Source organism: Bos taurus, chromosome 1, assembly GCF_002263795.3.
Source record: "Bos taurus isolate L1 Dominette 01449 registration number 42190680 breed Hereford chromosome 1, ARS-UCD2.0, whole genome shotgun sequence".
Taxonomy (NCBI): Eukaryota; Metazoa; Chordata; class Mammalia; order Artiodactyla; family Bovidae; genus Bos; species Bos taurus.
In genome coordinates, this window is record NC_037328.1 from 95,739,243 (window position 1) to 95,756,982 (window position 17,740).

A 17,740-nucleotide genomic window follows, 5' to 3' on the forward strand; every position below is an offset into this window, starting at 1 on the left:
GTTATGACCAACCTAGATAGCATATTCAAAGGCAGAGACTTTACTTTGCCAACAAAGGTTCGTCTAGTCAAGGCTATGGTTTTTCCAGTGGTCATGTATGGATGTGAGAGTTGGACTGTGAAGAAGGCTGAGCACTGAAGAATTGATGCTTTTTAACTGTGGTGTTGGAGAAGAGAGTCCCTTGGACTGCAAGGAGATCCAACCAGTCCATTCTGAAGGAGATCAGCCCTGAGATTTCTTTGGAAGGAATGATGCTAAAGCTGAAACTTTGGCCACCTCATGCGAAGAGTTGACTCATTGGAAAAGACTCTGATGCTGGGAGGGATTGGGGGCAAGAGGAGAAGGGGACGACAGAGGATGAGATGGCTGGATGGCATCACTGACTCGATGGACGTGAGTCTGAGTGAACTCCGGGAATTGGTGATGGACAGGGAGGCCTGGTGTGTTGCGATTCATGGGGTCGCAGAGAGTCGGACACGACTGAGCGACTGATCTGATCTGATCTGATTATAGGCATACCTAATGGCCTGCCTCAGGAAGATACCCTGCCCCTGCCCACCTGTGAAGGACTATGACGTTCTTAAATTCTTTGTCTGGCAAATGGCTCAGCATCTGGCACCCCTTGACTCCTGCTTACCAGGGTGGCCTAGAAATTCACATTTGAGTAGGCCAGAATTGCAGATAGGAGATGTTCCATTTTACACCACCCAAGAAATGACTGTAAGGAAATGAAACTAATATATCTCCCTGCCTGAAGCTTGCTATTCTAGGAGACATTTGCAAGGATTGAATAGTCTTTTTACTTTGTTTCCTCACCTCCCCCATCTCTGATCCATTAAAGAACCTGGCATCCAGGCCCCAGTGAGATGGCTATTTTGAGGCAGTAGCCTGTCACCTTCTCAGTCAGCCACCTCCTGAATAAAGTCCCTTCCTTGTCCCAACACCTCCTCTCAGATTTATTGGCCTGTAGTGTGGGGAGCAGAGTGAGCTTGGACTCAGTAATAACCCTACATTAGAAAACCCTCTTGGCTCTATCATAGAGCTCTATTTACTTCTTAGCCATCACTCTATTCCAAGCCACCATCATCTCCACCTGGTTTACTCCAGTATTCTTCTAAGTAATCTGCTTTGTCTCACTCTATTCTTTATATAACTTGCTGCTGCTGCTGCTGCTAAGTCGCTTCAGTCGTGTCCGACTCTGTGCGACCCCATAGACGGCAGCCCACCAGGCTCCCCCGTCCCTGGGATTCTCCAGGCAATAACACTGGAGTGGGTTGCCATTTCCTTCTTCAATGCATGAAAGTGAAAAGTGAAAGGGAAGTCGCTCAGTCATGTCCGACTCTTAGCGACCCCCTGGACTGCAGCCTACCAGGCTCCTCTGTCCATGCGATTTTCCAGGCAAGAGTACTGGAGTGGGGTGCCATTGCCTTCTCCGTTACATAACTTGAGTCACCTTTAAAAATGTTTAATCAGAGGAACATTTCACTCCCATGATTAAAACCTTCTAGAACCTTTCTCTTATATTTAGGGGGAAGAAAACTTCTGCAATGGTTTAAAAAGCCTTAGATGATCAGACTTCTCTATTCACGCTCTGACTTCATTCTGTTGCTCTTTCTTTCACAATACTCTTGACTTCATTGGCTTTTTTGTTGTTCTTGCACATTCTAAGCTTTTGGCCTCAGGGCCTTTGTGATTTCTGTTTCTCCTGCCTGTAACCTTTTCCCTAGATAATTATAAATCTTGTTACTTTATTTCATTCTGGTCTCTGCTTAAGTGTCATCTCCCCAGAGAGGCCTTTTTTGGCCACCCTATGTAAGGAGAGTGTCCCCTCACCCCATGCTCTCCACTTGTTTACTCTGCTTTGGTTTTCTTCTTAGCACTTAGCATTATCTGCTTTGATATGTGTTTTATTTGTTAATTGTCTATTTCCTAGTAGAATACATACAAACTCCCTGAGGTCAAGGACTTTCTGCTTTGAAGGGTTAATACTGTTAACAATGCTTGTCACATAGTAAGTGCTCTATAAATTTATGTTGAAAGAATGACTGTGGGCAAGTTAACCTTGCTGGCCTCATTTTCTTCATCTGAGAAATGGGGAAAATAATGGTATTTACCTCATACAGCAAATGTGAATGCCAAATAAGATATTGAGTGTAATAAGACATTGTGGCAATAGTGTTGGCTGATGAGATTATGATTGCTATTCAATAATGTAAATGATCTAGGACTTTCCTGGTGGTGCAGTGGATAGTAATCCACTTGCCAATGCAGGGGACACGGGTTGACCCCTGGTCCAGAAAGATTCCACATGCTGTGGAGTGACATGTGCCACAACTACTGAGCCTGCGAGCCGAAACTACTGAGCCCATGAGCTGAAACTACTGAAAACTGAGCCCCTGGAGCCTGTGCTCTGCAACTAGAGAAGCTGCTGCAATGGGAAGCCTACATACTGCACCTGGAGACAGCCCTCGCAAAGCAACAAAGACCCAGTGCAGCCAAAAATAAGCAAAATATATACATGATTGAAATCTCTTATGATTAATCAACAGATACTTATGCTAAGTAAGGTGGACTTTGCCTGCTGTATACTTTTTACAGTGGTTGATTTCAGAAATATAACTTACAATCCAGTTATTGGTAACTTAGTTGGAGGGAATAGATATAAGTACATGAAAAGTCAAATGCCAAGTGAAAGTCGCTCAGTCGTGTCCAATTCTTTGTGACCCCATGGACTTCACAGTCCATGAAATTCTCCAGGCCAGAATATTGGAGTAGGTAGCTTTTCCCTTCTCCAGGGAATCTTCCAACCCAAGGATAGAACTCAGGTCTCCCACATTACAGGCAGATTCTTTACCAGCTGAGCCACCAGGGAAGCCCAAGAATACTGGAGTGGGTAGCCTATCACTTCTCAGTGGATCTTCCCGACCCAGGCAGATTCTTTACCAACTGAGCTATGAGGAAAGCCCTAAATGCCATTGAATATTTAAATAACCAATCAAGACAACAGAACAGATGTTATCATGCTTAATTAGTTGTCTAATACATTTGCTGATGATGTTCTAGGTCTAAGAAATAAAAGCTTTTTTTTTTTTTTTTTAACTAGAGTCGTCTGAGGAGGCTTCGTGGAGCATGTGGATTTGGGCTGCCTCTTGAAATGCTGGGGAGGATTTTAATCCTTTATTGGCCATGAGGTGCATGGGCATCAAAGGTGGGGCAGTGACATAAACCCTAAGGACTAGGGGAGGTAAAGAATGTAATAAATCGGTTTGGCAGGAGGGAGAGGTCTTGTGAGGAAGCAGTTTGAGAGCAGCACAAAGAAAACAAGGTAGGAATGAAAGCAAATGATTCAGGCGACAGGAACTGCCCGTCCTTACTTGGGTTGGACAAGCAAGGAAGGAAGCACTTCTGCATGGTTAGGAAAGAAGGTAACGCATCACAGGCTTGCCTTCGCCAGGTTCACTCCCTTCTCCCCCACAGTACAAGTGCCCTAGGTGGTTACTCTCTGATGCCCAGACAGTGGGTTGGCTTGCGAAGTCCATGTGTCCATGTATCCAAGGAGAGGAGCCACAGGAGGACACTGCCCTTCTGTAACCAGAGCCTGTAAGATAACTTTAAACTCTCTCTTTTTTTTTTTTTATCCACAAGAATTCTCACTCAAGTGGCTAGGACTCAAAGGCAAGGGACAGTTTTCACTATGACTTCTTATTTAAAAGAGTAGAAAAACTACATACAAAAACTTAGCATTGGATTTGGGTTCCCTGCATCATTGGGAAAGGGTGGGAGGTGGGAGGGAGGTTCCAGGGGGAGGGAACATTTGTGTATCTATGGCTGATTCATGTTTATGTATGGCAGAAACCCACACAATATTGTAACTATCATCCAATTTAAAATAAAATTTTTTAAAAGACTAGAGAAACTTAGAAATTAAAGGCCAACCAATAAACATAATAATTTACATTTTAATATGCATATTAAGAAATACTCATTTTTTTCACTCCTCAATAGTGGATGAAAGTGGGAAAAGAGCATGTTAAGCACTTCCTTCTCTTTTAGAAGAGTATAAAGAGGTAGACTAAGGAACAAATAAAAATATTCATATATTTGTTCAAAAAAAAAGAAATACTCAGGGTTTTTTCTGAACAACATGAAAGAGAAGTATATGTCACCCTAAAATATGCTACTTAGGCATATTGATTATTTTGAATTAAAGTTATTTAAGAAACAGCTGATATAAGAATACTCTGATCCTCCTTTATCTCCCTGAGACCAGGAACTAAATCTCCCAGGTGGAAGGGATCTTCCCTGTACCAGGAGGTTTGAAGGCATCCTCATTGCCAGAGACAGGGAATTCAGGGCCAAGAGGGTTGTATAAACAAACTTTGTTACTACACTGATTTGCTGGGCCAAGCCCAAACCCCTGTATTTTGTCATTTCTTCACAAATTTATTGTTTCTTTTGTCTAAAAGGTATAAAAGCTACCTTCTTTGGTTACTTCTTTGCATCCCACATTTTTATCAGCTCTCATATATACAAAATTAATTTTTCTCTTGTTAATCTGTCTGTATCAATTTAATTATTAGAACAGCCAAAGAACTTAGAAGGGAAAAATTTTCCTCCCCTACAAGCATATTTGGTCAGTCATGTATAGCCACCTTCTCATTATCATGTGAAAGGAAACACCTTATATGAGAAGAGGCCAGAGTGACCTATGAACTGATCAGATTGTTTTTTTAAAAAGGATAGGTTATCTAACCAACTATGAGATAAAATTTGCTTTAATAATATAATTTTATATAGATTTGCATCTAAAAGAATGTGTGTCCATTAAGTTTTTTTGTTATCAGCAAGTTAATAAATGTAACCTTTTGGAGCATTAGAACAGATTTCAGAGCAATCTGTAGTAATTAAGAAAATGATCCTGTAAAAATAAGAGAATCAAAATAAAACAAAAAAAGATGCAAAACAGATATGAGCCATGACAGATGTGGCAGAATAGAGAATGGACATGAAGACAATAAGACACATTGTTGTTAACACAGCCCTGACAACACGTGTCCCAGATTAAATAATGAATGCCATTGGTGGGCACAGCCAGGAGAGAACAGAGAGCACATTGTTTCAGCCTGTCTATCTATTTTCAGACTAATTGCTTAAGTATAGGCTTCTGTTCTGGTTACAGCCAGAGGAAAATCAAACAGTTGAAATACTGTAAGTCCTGTAATTCACCCCCATCACAAATCAAAATTAAATAAGAGTTAAGAGCAAAGCATCCAAGTAAATTGTTAGGCCTGCCTGCAAATGAAAGCCTGAAGAGAAGCAGGATATACTTGTGCACTCTTTCATCCTCTCCTGATCAGGTTCTAGCTAATGTGATATGAGGGCTTGTCATCGCCTCTTCTGCGCTCAGGACTACAGCTTCAGCTCTGTAGGGTGGGGGGGCAGATCCCAGTTTCCATGCCTGGGACTGGCCCAAGGAGTGGTGTCTTCTTGGGCAGCGGCTTCTCTGAGGTTTCAGGCAGGTTGGTATCACCTGCCTTTTCCTACTTCCTACTGGGTCTTTGTGATGAGCTAGTGAGCTGTATGGAGAAGGCGATGGCACCCCACTCCAGTACTCTTGCCTGGAAAATCCCATGGGCGGAGGAGCCTGGTAGGCTTCAGTCCATGGGGTCGCTAAGAGTCAGACACGACTGAGCAACTTCACTTTCACTTTTTACTTTCATGCATTGGAGAAGGAAATGGCAACCCACTCCAGTGTTCTTGCCTGGAGATTCCCAGGGACGGGGGAGCCTGGTGGGCTGCCGTCAATGGGGTCACACAGAGTCGGACATGACTGAAGTGACTTAGCAGCAGCAGCAGCAGTGAGCTGTAACCTGTGAAAGTACTTTGTTGACACAAATGAAGGGATTCTGTTTTTATTATTTTGGAGTGTAGAGTTGGTGGAGGAAAGAACACAAATCAATATCCTGGATTTGAATCCTGGTCATCTCATACTCTGTCTCCCCTTTTCTGAATTCCTTAAGTGTCTTCCTGTGTTACCCGCCCCCCATCCTTTGCATCAGATGTTCTTTGCTTTTTTGAGAGTTTGCAAGGACCCCTTTGGCATTCTAGTGAAGCTAATGAATCCCTTTACAAAATAATGTTTAATGCATTAAATTAAATGCATACTTTTAAGTGAATAAAATTAGAGGTTCTAGGCCTTTCTGCAGTAAACATCTTTGCCATAAAGCAGTTTTACTGCACAATTAATTGGCCGTAAGGCAGTTTTGCCATAAAACAGAAAGTGGTTGACAATTGGTTTCAACTGTGTTATAGCAACTTGATAGAAAATACAGTGATAAGAAAACTTACTGAAGTGTGAAATAAGAGAGTGTAAAGCCAGGCTGAATATTGCGCTAGAAAACAATCAGATCAGATCAGTCGCTCAGTCGTGTCCAACTCTTTGAGACCCCATGAATCGCAGCACACCAGGCCTTCCTGTCCATCACCAACTCCCGGAGTTCACTCAGACTCACGTCCATTGAGTCAGTGATGCCATCCAGCCATCTCATCCTCTGTCGTCCCCTTCTCCTCTTGCCCCCAATCCCTCCCAGCATCAGGGTCTTTTCCAATGAATCAACTCTTCACTTGAGGTGGCCAAAGTACTGGAGTTTCAGCTTTAGCATCATTCCTTCCAAAGAAATCCCAGGGCTCATCTCCTTCAGAATGGATGGTTGGATCTCCTTGCAGTCCAAGGGACTCTCAAGAGTCTTCTCCAACACCACAGTTCGAAAGCATCAATTCTTCGGCGCTCAGAAAATGATAACAGTTTGCTAATCCTTTCATGGGCATAGCCATCTCTCTCTTGTCAGAACCAAAAGTTTACCAACCGATGGCAAATATAAAAGTGGAGGCTAGTAATACATGACACTGTTTGAGAATATTACATATCGATTCTTTAGCTCATTTAGATACATCTCATCTTGTAATGTCACCTTTACCAGATTTATCACTCAGTATTAGAAGTTGAAGGCAAAGGGAGACTCAAACTCCTCCAATATCCCCAGAATAAATGGTTACATGATTCTTGGTAAGTTTTATGAAAATGGTGACATTTTTTGTTATTTGATAGTACAGAACATGATGTAGACAGAATTTCGGTATTTGGCACAGAATCTGGCTTAGGTGATTTGGTGAAATGAGGACTGTCATGTAATATTTAATGTAGTCCAGATATGCACTGCTTTATATATATGTTTGTATATGTTATATATATATATATATAGAGAGAGAGAGAGAGAGAGAGAGAGAGAGCAGCATCTCTTGTCTGTTCATTCTACTTACAGGGAAATCTGAAGAGTCTTACAGCAGATTTTTTTTTTTTTTTTAATACCATGGAGCTGTATGTCCAACATTAGACCCTGAATCATTAATGATTGACTTTGAGAAAGGAAGTATCATTGCTTTCACAATGTTTGAAGTAGTTTTAAGTTTTTGTTATTAGTTTTTCATGTTTCATTATATCCTTTTTAATGTCCCTATTTTAATTTATTTTCATTATTTTGTCTTTTATAGTAAAGCTGTCCTGCAGCCAATTAGTTGCAAGGCAAAAGTTCTTGCAGCAAAGATTCTTAAGAGAAAATACCAGACTGCATAGGGTTACGAAAGAAACCAATTAGACTGATATACAGTTATCAGTATACCAAAAAAGTAAGAACATAATATCCACCCTTTATTGATACCCTCCAAAAACCACCTCCTTGTCTTGTCCATCCCACCCCTCCTTCTTCTGCCAGCCTACTCTTCCTTCTGTGTGCCCAGTTCTGTTGGTGGCATTAACAACCTCCACAGGGCTCAGGCCCCGAACCCAGCTTGAGCAAGTAAGTGAGCACTGCTGCTGCCCGGATTACTGCCCCAGTCTCCTTGATGATATCTGTGGAAGTGTAGACTTGTACATTTTAAAGCACTGATGTGTCATTTCCTTTACCTGGAATGTCTTCTAAATTTCCGCTTACCTTGCAGGGTCTAGTTCCTCCTTACTTCTCTTTCCAACACACACCTCTGGTCACATTATGGTTTACAATCTCTTGGTGATGCCTCTTTATCTCCATGATGTGACATCAGAGGACTCCTGCCTCTCTCACAGAGTTTTCTTCTGTTGGTCTCCCAGCCTCACCAGGCTGCCTGTGGTCCCTTTGGTGGCCTGCTTCCCACTTCCCCCTTTGTCTTGGCAGGCTGAGTGAGTGCCCTCTGCTTGGGGATCCCTCAGCTGCCTTATGGCCTCCAGGTCTCAGTTCTGTGGCTGCTTGGCTGGGATGCCTTTCCCAGCCAGCACTATCACAAGGACTGCCCACACAAAGTCCTTGTCCAACCGTCTCCTGCTCCCTTTCATTTGACCAGAGCCTGGCAGTTTCACAGTGGTACGCACGGAGGAGGACAGCATTATCATCTTACGTGATTAGCAGCACTGACTTTACAGCCAGATGACCTGAGTTCTAATCCCAGTTCCACCACTCGCTGTTTGATCTTGGCAAGGTACTTACTCTTTAGAGGCCTCAGCTTTCTCATCTGTGAAACTGGCAAAATAATAGATTGGGGTGATTTAAATGAATTAATCTCTTGAAGCACTTTAGAACCATGCCTAGCGTATTGTGAGAGCTTAAATATTAGCTACTAGTTTTAGTTTCAGTAAGTTTTGTAATATTAGTCTTAGTTCCAGTAGCATGGCCTGGGCTTATTTAAAAGTCACATCCTATTATACTTTTATTTTTGCTGGAGTTTTATTAAAGACTGTCATGTAATTCAAAACCCAGTGTTTAACTGTTCTTCATCTCCGCTGAGGATATCAGAACATCGATTTTAACAGAAATAATTTATATTAGACAAAAGGAAATACTGTTTGAAAGAAAGATAGGAAGAATCCTGGGGATATAGCATCTTAACAGAATGATGGAGACACAGTCCCACCAGCAGTTAGCTCGCTGAGTTGGGATGTATCCAGGGTTTTTACATTTCAGAGATTATGCTGGTCTCACAGGAATTTTTCTTGCAGCCCTTTGGGTAAAGGAGAGATCAATGTTATTTATGAGAATATTTCTCTGGGAATGCAAATCATTATATATGCTTGCAAACCAGATCCACAGGTTTTGAATGTAATTATACTTTTTCTTTTGCATGAATATTTTCATACCCTCTATAAATATTCTGGTCTGTGGGAAAGAAACTTTTCGTGATTCCTACCACATATTGTATGTGACGTTAATGTGCTCTTATAACTCATCCTTTTCTTCCCCTTCTTTTTCTTCCAACGGCAAGTTATTTCCCCTGAGGTTTAATTATTTCAGCCTTTTCTTGGTTTTGCCACCAGGTGGGGCACTGGCTCCTTTATAACGCAGGGGCCAAAGTCTTGAGGCTGGTTTTCTCATTGAAGTGGCTGCCTTGCTCCCCCTCGTTCTGAACTGACTCCTGGAGAAACTGTTGAGCTCTGACCCTGGGAGTGGATGGGGGAGGGCGGAGGGCGAGTATTAGATCCGAGGCAGTTACAGGGCTTTTCATGCCTGATTTTGTTGAGCTAATATGCTAATGACTTACGTTTCACGGGTTTTGAGTAACTTGGATTTTACCGTAAATACATGTAAATCTACTTGGCAACAAAAGAATCAAGTGTTATTAAAGTACGTGGTTAGCATTGCAAATTTTCCTTGGACTATTTGGTCCCATCTTTATGGCTCAGAAGAAACACTGAATTTGGTAATCTTGACCATTATGTTAAACAGGTCTGCTAAAAATAAGGTAGAAATCATGGAAACAAGAATTAAAACTGCTCTTGGTGTTGAAAACTTGGGAAAAATTGTGTATACCACAAGCACTTTATGTTAAAAAGCAGAGCATGGATTTTTAATTCTTTCTTAAGAAGCAGTATGTGGGAACATTATTTTTTAAAATAAATGGCTTAAGGAAACTATCAATTATCTTTTTTAGAATGAAAAATAAATTTCTTATTTTAAAACCATAGAGAGTCATATTAAGCTCTAGTTTAAACAATTACAAAACTACCAAAAAAACTTTTTAGTTTTATAAAATAACCTAACTGTAGGTGGTAGAATTGAATTACAAGTAATTTTCAGATTTATAGACACCATGTCAGACTCAGAAGTTAGATAGTTCTTTGATAAGCTTTCCCCCTGAACTTTAACTTTTAGACTTCAGTGATTAATGAGGTTTTTTGCTTATTTAATGTATTTTAAGAGACTTCCCTGGTGGCAGTAGTAAAGAATCTGCCTGCCAATGCAGGAGGTGCAGTTTCAGTCCCTGGGTCAGGAAGATCTTCTGGAGTATGAAATCACAACCCACTTCAGTATTCTTGCCTGGAGAATCCCATGGACAGAGGAGCCCGGCGGGCTACAATCCATGGGGTTGCAAAAAAGAGTCGGACTTGACTTGGTGACTAAACAACAACAACAATATATTTCAAAAATGTAGGAATAGTAATAGTATGTAACTTTGATTCTCAGAAACAATAACTTAATATGGTCCCTCTTAGGCAACATGAAGTTATAATGCTATATGTTCCATCACCACCACCACCAACTTGGGCAACAATATAAAACTCATTTCATGGCCCTAGTGGAGGGCAGACTGTATTCCTCTTGTTTAAAATGAATGAGTCACTTTAAGACAGCATCTGTAGGGAGAGAAAGGAGTGAGAATGCTCTTTGTTTAAGTTGGTGTGTTACAGTTTTCTTGGGCAGCAAGTACAAAAATGAAGCCCGAAGTCTTAGCTCATTCTGTACATGGATTTTATTTCTCACAGCAGCCCAGTGTCTATTTAACATATGGGAGTGGTTTCAAGTTCATTACTAAAGCTTATAGGCTAAAGTGCTTTGTGGGCTTGGCTATGACTTAAGTTGCCTTTGGGGAGTCAGCCAAAAACGGGGCTCGCTTTCCTGTGTTTGTGGACTCTCCGGGTGGTCAGTTTCTTTTCCCCTCTCAGCTGTCAGCTGCTCTGGAGATTGGTTTCATAGTAAGGATTCTTTCTTTAAAGCAATATGAAGCGACTACTTTCACGGGGGCACCAGGTTAGTACATAACATTTTGAACTTTCTGCTTTATGTGTCAGACTTTCTTTCTGTTCTCACGGGGCAATGACATGACAGTCGGCATGGCATTTGTGCTGTTGCTGCGTTTTTTTAGAAAATAATATTCACTGATCCTACGGAGGTCTGAGGTTTATAGTCTTCCTTATACTATCTGCATTGTTGAACAATATTAAATGCAGGAGGAAGCCACGCAGTAATGACTGGTTTGTGTTAGATGTGCAGTCTAGAAATCTGTGCTTGTTTGTATGCATTTACAGTTCCTTTTTCAGAATTCCTTTCATTGTATCTTCTCATTATGTCTTCTAGGAATAGCTATGATATTATACATGGTTTATTTTACTTTTTGGAGCACAAGGCAACAGTGTGCTGTGTCCCAGCCAGCATGCAAGCTTGTCTGATGTATTTTTCTCTAGGGCCTACTACTTATAGTTAAAGGAACCAGAATATCATTTTAATTTTCTTTTTGAAAAGCCTGGCATTTTTCTAGAATGCCTCAGAAAACACCTGTGTAATAGTTGACATGGACAGAGTGCACAGGTGGATCAAGCTGAACTGAATCCCTTTCTTAGTCATCACTGTTTTTCTTCTTAAGTGATTCCTCAGGATTGAAGATTACTCTAGGAGTAAATATGACAGTCAAAACGGAGTGTGCCTTGGAAGGCATGAAATTATCGCTAATAGTATTAAAGTGAAATTAAGTCAATAAAGTGAAGTATCAAGAGAATATCTTCCTTAATTTCATTAACTTAGACATCTCGAGAGCAATTTTACCTTTGTTCACTTGTCACCAAACCAATCTGGTATTAAACAGTTTCACAAGAATAGTTCGATTTGATGATATTTTCAGTTTTGTATATGAAGTATTAGTATTCTTATGAAGTATACTGGCTTTTATGTTACTTTAGGTATGGTTTAGTTCAAGGTAAGCTCTAGTGTTTTAAAATATGTCAATATACTTCTATTATTACCATACAGTGTTTCAGAAAGGGTCTGTTCGCTCATGTTCTCTTCTGTCTAAAAATATAAAACTGAGGGAGAAGGAAGACAGAAGTAGATATTACACTTAGAAAAATCTCTCAGGTGATTTGCTAAACTTTAAAGTTCCCAGTCCTATCTCCGCTGAGGCTGAAGTTATAAAGTTATGTCTGCATGCTATCTCAGGATTGCAAAATGGACTGGACTTTATCCCCTCTGAGACACAGTTGTATGACATGAGTCTGAGTGAACTCCGGGAGTTGGTGATGGACAGGGAGGCCTGGCGTGCTGCGATTCATGGGGTCGCAAAGAGTCGGACATGACTGAGCGACTGATCTGATCTGATTATTGCCCTTGTGTCTGCAGATGTTTTCTTCAACAGTAAATCCAAAAAAAAAAAAGCAGAGATTGGTATAATTTGCTTAATATTAATGTGTTAGTACTGCATAATGCTATTATTGTTAAATACTATTAACTTAACATTTTAAAGAAGACTTTTGTCAATCTGATTATACCTGCTCCCTGATTTTAAAGGACAGTGTTAAGACATTCTACTTGTTGTCACTCGTTTGTGCTTAATTGGCATGGATAAATCCTAAAAAGCTCACATCAGACACATTTATGTCTCAATTTCTATATTCCCAAGTGCTTCACAGCTTTTTATTCTACAGATAATAAGAACAACAAAAAAATACTACTGATTAGAAACAGAAAAAAACCAACGTGACAAAGGATAGAATAAGAGAAGAAACTCTGTAAAAACCATATTTTAGGGTTTTCCTAAAGAGGATCCATTACAGTAAGCTTCCTCCAAACATGACGGGAAAAAAAGACTACAAGGGAGTGCTCAAAACCTGTAAGTTGGGATCAAAGCAAATCTTATTCCTGATTCCAGGCTTAGCACACACATTGGAATTCTCGTTCTCATCTTGCAAGACTGGTTTAGTTTAGTTACATCTCTGCCTTTTGACTAAAATCAAGTAGAGACGGGCATTTTTCCCATTCCATATCAGGTTAAACTCTGAGCCGATTAAATTTTATCCAACATGCTTTCTTGTTAACAGTCAGAAGTACTCCAGATGCCTCATAAATCTCAGATGGTTATGAACATAGTTTATGTTCCAGAAGCATGTGATCCTTATTTCCTTTTAAAACAAAGCTTAGATTCAGAGTTGGAGACAAATCCTAGGACAGATTATTTCAACACAAATTGGCCCATACCCCAAATATTGGGAACGGTGGATGTCACTAGAACATAAGAACTCAGAGGAAAGAAATGAATAATCAGGAGGAATGGTGATATTAGGAGTTGGTTTTCTGACTTCTGAACCTTGATAAATGTTCACCTATCAGCCGGGTCTGTTCATGTCCCAGATGAACAGTCTCTATTCCTGCCCATAAGCTTGATCTTCAGTGTGCACGTTTGGGGAGCTGTCAGCTGTTGACTTAGTTTCTGGTCTTGTCAAATTCGTACATGGCCACCTTTGCCTTTTTCACGCCTAACTCACTGAATTCTTGTTTCCAGCCCTGCTACATTGAAGGTGCCCACGTGAATGGGTCTTGTGCTTACATTATCAGCAGCTCAGACAGAAGGCAAGAGATGCTGTGGTAGCACCCACCTCAGAATTCACTCTTTTAGTAATGACAGTATGTACTAACTTCCCAGAGGGATTGCAAAGGCTGAGGACAGATTCTATTCCCAGGGCTGATCTGACCATAGACATCCCCTATTCCCTCTTTCCTTCTAAAGAACCCAAATTAAGTTTGACCTTCTGGCATTTCTGGAGGTGATGATATTAGTAATCATGGCAGGAGTAGTAGAGGGAAGGTGATAGTAACAGCTAACACTCAAAAAGCATTTCCTAAGGGCCATCCCTTGTGTCAGCCTCTTATTTAATCTTCACAACAACCCTAAGACATCAATTGTCTTTATTATCCCCACTTTACAGTTGATGAAACTGTCCCAGGGAAGTTACATAATTTGTCCCAAGTCTTAACAACTAGTTGGCAGTAATATTGTTGTGCCTCAGAGAGGCAATGTGGTGGGGAAGAAATGGAGTGAGAAGTTGATGTCTTTGGGAAATATAATCCAATCCTTATTATTACTAAGAAGCAGCCATGAAATACTATTATCTGTGCTGCCCTTCCTACTCAAAGATGCTCCTGTTGACCCACCATCAACCAGTAAGGCATGTCCTTTGTGTTCTTTTTCCATTGGGTGGGGGTTGAGCTTGTGCTCTGCTTTCTCACATGTTCTGCTGGTGATGAGTGGAGAGAACCAGTGGCGAAGCAGAATGCAGAGCTTGGTCAGTGGTCAGTAAACGAGAGCAATGGTGACCAGTCCCTGTGGAGAATAAGCCCACAGTTTTAAAAACTGTCTTTTAACTGCATAAGCTAATCTTGGAACTTTTGAGACTTTTTAAGGCTAAAATAATAAAACCACTAAGACTCAAACATTGGCCTTTTACTTGTTTAGCTTTTATTTGGCCTGAATGAGTGGTGTCCTCTTTGTTCCTGACCAGTATGATTTCCTGCTGACAATCAAAGTTCTGGTTGTTTTGTCATTCCTGAAGGCTTTCTGAAGCTAAGTGGAAAGCCAAGAATATGAAACATGTATTTCCTTAAAAAACATAAATGTGCATTTTAAAATGTTGTGCAAATAGCTTACTCTAGATTTGGCCAAAGCTTAAACATGTGACAAATAAGTTTGGAATCTTTAAAAATACAGTCCATAGGTTAAGGAGTTAAATTTAAAAAAAGAAATCAAACAATAATTCTAACCATTGGATTGGGAAGTACTTTCTCTTCTTAACATCAACAGTTGTTGTTTAGTCACTAAGTTGTGTCTGACTCTTTTTTGTAACCCCATGGACTGTAGTCAGCCAGGCTCCTCTGTCCATGGGATTCCCCAGGCAAGAACACTGGAGTGGTTTGCCATTTCCTTCTCCAGAGGATCTTCCCAACCCAGGGATCGAACCTGCATCTCCTGCGATGGCAGATGGGTTCTTTACAACTGAGCCACTTAGGAAGCCAAAACCCAATAGAGGAAATCACAAAAGGATTAGGGCAATAATTAGAATTTTCCAGATAGGAGTGCAAAAGCTTTAACTACAAAAATATTCATTGAGGTGTTATTTATTATCATGAAAAGTTGGTAACAATTGAAATGCACACTAGAAGAAAATTGCATAATGGATCATTAGGTTGCTATTACTATTTAGGAAAAATTATCAGGGGAGGAAACGGTGGTGACAGATATTTAAGTTAAAACACTGGATCTCAAACTATTTGTGTCTCTCATACTTGGCCATGTTTAAAATATATCTCTGCCTTATGATCCAGCAATCCCACTGCTGGGCATACACACTGAGGAAACCAGAAGGGAAAGAGACACGTGTACCCCAATGTTCATCGCAGCACTGTTTATAATAGCCAGGACATGGAAGCAACCTAGATGTCCATCAGCAGATGAATGGATAAGAAAGCTGTGGTACATATACACAATGGAGTATTACTCAGCCATTAAAAAGAATACATTTGAATCAGTTCTAATGAGGTGGATGAAACTGGAGCCTATTATACAGAGTGAAGTAAGCCAGAAGGAAAAACACCAATACAGTATACTAACGCATATATATGGAATTTAGAAAGATGGTAACGATAACCCTGTATACAAGACAGCAAAAGAGACACTGATGTATAGAACAGTCTTATGGACTCTGTGGGAGAGGGAGAGGGTGGGAAGATTTGGGAGAATGGCAAAAAAAAAAAAAAAAGAAAACTGAGTGTGAAAAAAAAATATATATATATATATCTCTGTATGTGTTATTCTTAGGGAGAGAGCAGAAGGGATGGTCACCTCAAGTTAATAGAGATTTAGGGATTATTTTAAAGGTAGGAATTTCTGGCAGTTTTAATTTTCTTCTTATATTCTTCTGCATGTTAATATTTATGTTTCAGTTCAGTTCAGTCCCTTTATATTTGAAAAATATATAAATTATTCATGGAAAGAAAAATGAAGACAAGATATACAAAAATTTAATAGTAACTTAACATCACCCATAATCTATTTAAGATGGTAGCTCTAAGAATGATTTTAATTTCCTCAAATAGTTTGTAAATTTAAGGTTTCCTTTAAGAGGAATTTATGTTTTATAATAAAAATTAAAATAGATGAGGAATTAGGTTAGAGTTGAGGCCAGATAAATTTCTACAAAGGAGAGGATATTTTTATTCTGAGGAGCAATTATTTTTCTGCATTTATACAGCTGCCTTTATTTTGAGGAGGGCATGGCAACCCACTCCAGTATTCTTGCCTGGAGAATCCTAAGGACAGAGGACTCTGGAAGGCTACAATCCATAGAGTCACAGAGTTGGACATGACTGAAGCTACTTAGCATGCATGCATTCATTATTTTAGGAAACTGCCTTTTGATTTTTATGTACCAGGTTTAAAATCTTAGATGTTATAGCTAATACAATTATAAGATAGATAGTTTATTAAATAAGGGCTGTGGGAAGAAGTGCACTTAAATACTTGAGACATCAGTCCAAGAAAGACACTCATGATTTCCAGTGTGTCCAGATGTCTTGATAACAATTCCTTTGTTTAAGGGCTGTTGCTGGTGTTTAGAATGGGACATGGGGCTTCCTAGGTGGCTCAGTGGTAAAGAATCCACCTGCAATGCAATAGACACAGGAGACACAGGTTCAGTCCCTGGGTCGGGAAGATCCCCTGGAGAAGGAAATGGCAACCCACTCCAGTATTTTTGTTTGGAAAATCCCATGGATGGAGGAGCCTGGCGGGCTATAGACCATGGTGTTGCAAAAGAGTTGTAAATGACGGGGGACACACATGCATGCCCAATGGGACGATTAACACACTGAGACAGTCCTTAGAAGATATGATTTGACTGGAATGTTGAAGGTGGAAAAGAACCTTGGAGTAGGTGACTTCATTCTTCCTCCTCGTCCTATTCCAGATGAGGTCCCGGAAGCCCAGAATGATTGAGATCCCAAGGTTCTAGTCAACTGGATTGGAATCTTTTGGGGCTTTTAGAGGTCATTTGATTCCCCTGTTGCTGCTATTTTTAATATTTCTGTCTTACAAACATTTTAGTAATAAGGAATGAAACTATGTTTCCATTTTCCCTGGGTTGGTAAAAATCAAAAGCTAATACCATTCAGCACTAACCTCATAACACTGGAGAAAGAAGCTGAAGGCTCAGTGTGGCTTCCAAGGAAAAATGACCAGCTTCACAGGTGTGGTCTTTATTCTCATCGTTGTTGTTCGAACATTTTGTTCTCAGATAAAGGCTTACTTAATGCACATCTGGTTCCCATGTTTATTCTGGAAGACAGCGGCCACAGGGAGTGACTGAAGATCACTGGACACTGAACCCTGGGGATTATGTTTTAGCAGCTTTATTGAAATTGTGTACTGTGTGATTTACACATCACAGGGTTAACCCCTTCAAATCATACAATTCTGTTTCCTTTAGTGTATTTACAGAGCTGTATAACCATGTGTGCTGTGCTTAGTTGCTCAGTCATGTCCGACTGCTTGTGACACCATGGACTGTAGCCCACCAGGCTCCTCTGTCCATGGGGATTCTCCAGGCAAGAATACTGGAGTGGGTTGCCATGCCCTCCTCCAGGGGATCTTCTTAACCCAGGAATTGAACCTGGGT

The 17,740-nt window shown here is 40.4% G+C and overlaps 1 protein-coding gene across 9 annotated transcripts in view; it reads left to right on the forward strand.

The window, feature by feature from the left end:
- The window catches only part of PLD1 (phospholipase D1), a 276,225-nt gene that overhangs the window by 51,863 nt on the left and 206,622 nt on the right, over positions 1-17,740 (forward strand). For 4 of the 9 annotated variants that reach the window (XR_009493069.1, XM_024986063.2, XM_005201677.5 and 1 more), the window contains exon 1: positions 10,917-11,054. The exons of 2 other annotated variants lie outside the window; for them this stretch is intronic. The gene's annotated coding sequence lies outside the window, so the exon portion shown is untranslated. 9 annotated transcript variants of the gene reach the window in all.